The sequence below is a fragment of the Salvelinus alpinus genome, chromosome 3 (assembly GCF_045679555.1).
Source record: "Salvelinus alpinus chromosome 3, SLU_Salpinus.1, whole genome shotgun sequence".
Classification (NCBI taxonomy): Eukaryota; Metazoa; Chordata; class Actinopteri; order Salmoniformes; family Salmonidae; genus Salvelinus; species Salvelinus alpinus.
Genome location: NC_092088.1, coordinates 28,080,467 through 28,085,336, shown reverse-complemented (window position 1 = coordinate 28,085,336; position 4,870 = coordinate 28,080,467). Strand labels below are relative to the sequence as shown.

The following is a 4,870-nucleotide window of genomic DNA, read 5'->3' as shown; positions in this document are numbered from 1 at the left end:
ATCATCTTTTACCAGATCTAATGTGTTATATTCTCCTACATTCCTTTCACATTTCCACAAACTTCAAAGTGTTTCCTTTCAAATGGTACCAAGAACAAGGCAGTTAACCCACTGTTCCTAGGCAGTCATTGAAAATAAGAATTTGTTCTTAACTGACTTGCCTAGTTAAATAAAGGTAAAAAATAATAATAAATAAATATGCATATCCTTGCTTACTAGCAATGATGCCAAACATTAGCTAGCTAGCTAACGTTAGCTATAACAAGTCCGCAGCCAGGCTACAGCAGAAAATACCAAAACGAATTAGCTAACTAGCTAACAACATGAAAAACATTACATTTAGGCAGTTCCACTTACCGGTCGAATCACTGAAAAAATAACAACACATTGCCCACTTACAGCCCATGAAAAAAAATGTCAGGGCCTATTTGGGATCCATGTTATAGCTCACATGGGTTTGCCCATGTGTTACCCAGTTGGTATGACCAACTCAAGTTTCAAGTTTCAAATTTTTATGTAACATGCACAAGTACAGTGAAATGCCTTTCTTGCCAGCTCTTTTACCAACAATGCAGTAATGAATTTCAATATAGTACTGGTTCACATAGATAGTCCCTGACCATATTCACACCAGATAGTCCACTTACAACACATGTATTCAGGGCCCATTGTAGCCAACATGGGTTCGCTTGTGTGTGACTAACCTGATTGGGTTCCAATCATAATTCCTGAAAAAAATAACACCAGATTTCACACTTACAGCCCATTAAACAAAATATTCAGGGACAATTTGGGACCCATGTTATAGCCCACATGTGTTTCCCTGTTTGTGACCCAAATGGTTAACCCCATTGGCTCCCAATCATTATTCCTGAAAAAAATAACTCCAGATTGCCCACTTACATACCATATTTTCTTTAATTCAGGGTCCATTTGGGACCCACATTATAACCCACATAGGTTTGTCCATGTATGACTCAAAAGGTTAATCCAACCGGGTAACAGCTAAGATAACAATTTAGAGCCTCTGCCCAGTTGAAACCCATATAAAACCCAGGTGGGGCTCACATGTTGGCTGGTTAACCATACTTGTTTTGTCTGACTATTTGGCACAACCCTATGATTGTGTATTGATACACCATCCCAAAGTTGAATTAATAATTTCACCATGCTCAAAGGGATAGTCAATGTCTGCTTTGTTTTACCCATTTACCAATTGGTGCTCTTCTTTTTGAGGCTTGGAAAACCTCCCTGGTCTTTGTGGGTGAATTTGTGTTTAAAAGTCACTGCTCAACTGAGGGACCTTACAGATAATTGTATATGTGGGGTACAAAGATAAGGTGGTCATTAAAAAATCATGCTGTACACTATTATTGCACAAAGAGTGAGTCCCATACACATTTTTACTCTTGAACGTATTTAGGGTTGCCATAACAAAGTGGTTGAATACTTATTAACTCAAGACATTTCAACCTTTCTTTTTTATTTAAATTGTAAAAATGACAAAAAACAGAATTCCACTTTGACATTATGGGGGTATTGTGTGTAGGCCAATGCCATTTAAAAAAATATTTAATACATTTTAAATGCAGGCTATAACGCAACAAAATGTGGAAAAAGTCAAGGGGTGTGACTACTTTCTGGAAGCACTGTACTGTAACTCCCCTCCTGAAAAACGAACATGAAATTGCAAAATAAGCTGTTTGTGTCGTGCTTATGTTTGCAATCGCCTACTGTTACAACAGCCACATAAATGGTTTGTTAGAACTGTTTTGTGTACAAGCGGCAGTGACCCGCATGCAGAGCAATCTCCGTATTTTGCATCATATTACGTAAGGGATAATCAACAAGGGTATATGGTGTGTTCCATAACGCGCTAGCAGAAGTCCACGAGTTTCAAGTCGTCTTGGTTTGAACGCTTGTTATGGGCATTTTACACGCGTTCATTACATTTACAGGTGATTAGAACGTTTGAATATTGTACTTTCAGACGCATGAATCGGTGCCACTGCACAGACAAGCCTGTGTAGTAACGGGTACTTTTCACATTGTACTACCGCATTGTAGCCCCTCCCATCTCAATGTCTGCCTGTTGCGATGAGTCGCTTACTCGGGGAGGGAGATGTTTCTAAAAATTTATAAAATTGTTACAATTAGTCAGTTAACGTTACATTTACAGAATGTAAACGCCACAGCAAGGCGTTGGAGAGGAAGAAATTAAAACTACTTTTTCCACATAGCTAGCCAGCGTTAGCTTTGTTGTTGTAATGCTATCTTATTTTCATTGAAATAGCATGGCTAGTTAGGAATAGTCTTCTGTCTAGCCTGTAACTAATGGTTGTTACGTTGTGGAACAGAGCAATAGTTCTTTGTTCTTGTCATTTGGTTGAGACTAACATTAGTTTAGAAAATAATTGTTTACTTTGTGTATATTTGTTGTGTAATTGGTTGGCTATGCTAGTTAGCAAGCTGAGATGTATTTGCTCAAGTTGGCCATTAGCTAATGTTTTAGGAGAATCTGCAGAATCTAGACAATAGAGCAGCGTTTCTTAAAGTATGGGTCGCGACGTAAATGTATAATTATTTCATTAATTACTGGAATTGATTTGTGTAAGTGCGCTCTCTGCTTAGCAGCGGTCTCTGCTCAGTTTGGCAGCTGCGCGAGAGGGAGATGCCGTGTGTTTCGCGGTTTTCTGCATTTTCCCCCTGCAGTTTTCTTTAAGATCATTCCGGGGCCCACACGCTGGAGCGCTGTGGTTCAAGCCAATGACTTGTTATCCTCACTCGCCATCACTCACCGCTGTCATGAAATGGACTCCTGCTAGCCACAAGTTCTGACTGAGCTCAGTCGTCATGAAACGCATATACAGTGATGACATTAGTATCTTTCATACAAACTTTGAGAAATAACGAGGAGCGCCCACAATGTGTTTTGTGTGGGTAAGTGCTTAGTAATGAGCCTCTCAAAACGTACAAATTAATAAAACGACATGTCCTGACCAAACATCCAGGCACAACATGATGGTAAACCCAGGGAGTTATTTCAGAACATGGAAGAACGCTTCAGGAAACAGTGCTTCGAAAGTGGAAAAGTAAGTCAACTAACAAGGCATTGTTGTAATTTTATAACAGGGTGATGATAAGCAGAAATAAGGGAGTACTATCTCTCATAGTAGTAGATGGGAGTTTATCTTTCAAACAATCCCCTGGCCTTGTAACGTTACACAGCTAACGTAAACTCACCCCATTCCGTACAAATGTGCTCAACCGCAACATTCAAACGAGGCTACAAAGAAAACTAATGGGACTGTGTTGACTTCAAAATCGGGGGGGTGAACTAGGTTTCTATTCAAGCGTTGATCGACATGGCTCTATAGTATTGGAGAAAAGTTGAAAAAACGGACCCTCCGTTACATCGTGACGTGTCATGTCGTAACGTACAGCACGCATAAAGCAACTATTTCTGCTTTACAATCGCTCTCCACCAGGTGTAGCACTTCTCTCATCGTTTAAAAACAAGAGATGGACAGTGACGGGGTAAGGGGGGATACCTAGTAATTTTTTGCATCATCATTGCATGCGATCATCATTCTCAAAGCCGCTGTTTACTTCTAAGATCACTTTAGCACCGCCCTAAAAACCCGATTCCAATTCGACACAAACCTTCAAATAGGTATGTAATGACACATATAAACTCTCTATAGTGTTTTATTTACATTTTAGAGGCGATAAGGTGATAAGTTGGACAGATCGAGTGAAAAAAAGCAATTTTCCCACACAACATCTCCTTCTCACTATCACTCATTAGTTTCGCTTCCCCACCCGCCATTTTTAAAAAGACCCGACGGGACTCATTGCCTGCTTGAATTATGCAGAAACGGGCAGCGTTTAGGTCATGCAATTGATTCTGTTGGAAAGGGGAGAAATTGTGCTTTACAATGGTATTGACATTACAGTTGATCTGGAAGTATTACGTTTTTGGGGCGCTAAAATAAGGGCAATTGTACGGACCAAGGCGATGTACGAGTTTACGTTAATAGCTAACGTTAGCCAAAGCAAGCTAACTAGCTACTGATAGTGCAACCCTAAGAAACAGTACAGATGAAGATAAAAAATGCAGGCCTACTGTACATTTTACTGAAGAAATGATTGTTGAAAACAAGTCTAGGTTGGAACTGTTGCTGTTACAAGTAATAATTTTTATTCTGAACTGGAATAAACTGATTGATGCAAGATGCTTTTTGAAGCAAACACTCACACAGTTCTGGGTTGCTCATCTGCAGCAGGAAGCGGTCTCCTGCCTGACTAAGAAAACAGTAGATGTTCTGATCCAGTTTGGCACCACATACCTATGCAAGTCAGGGTTCTCAAGTACAGAAACAGTGTCAATGCTGAGCATGACCTCAGTGTTGCACTGTTAAAAACTGAGCCCAGAATAGACATGCTTGTTGGAAACTTCAACCAGCCACACACCTCTCATTAGGACTGTGTGTATGTGTACTGTGTGTATGTGTCTGTTTTGTGGTCTACATCTGTGTGATGTGATCAATCAGTTTATTCCAGTTCAGAATAAATTTTAAAAAAGCATTTTAACAGCAGCTGTACCAACCTATACTTTATATCAACAATATTTATACAACATTTATACAGTAATTAATACTTTTTTATCGGTATTGTCACGTAGGTTTGCACGATCAAAAGGCCTGTGTGTGTGTGTGTGTGTGTGTATGTGTGTGCTGTTATACATCTGTGTGATTTAAATGATTTATTGTATTTTAACCACAACAGTTCCAACCTAGACAGGTATGTAAGAGTGTTTTTAATGGGGGAAAATAAACATGAGAAGAATTATAGGTATTTCATTGTTATT

General features: G+C 39.3%; 1 long non-coding RNA gene across 1 annotated transcript in view; it reads left to right on the top strand.

The window, feature by feature from the left end:
- Nucleotides 1–1,967: 1,967 nt before the first annotated feature.
- Nucleotides 1,968–4,870, top strand: part of LOC139570498 (uncharacterized) — a 6,988-nt gene continuing 4,085 nt past the window's right edge. The window contains exon 1 of the long non-coding RNA XR_011674084.1: nt 1,968–3,092. This is a non-coding gene — a long non-coding RNA (uncharacterized lncRNA). The remainder of the gene's footprint in view (nt 3,093–4,870) is intronic.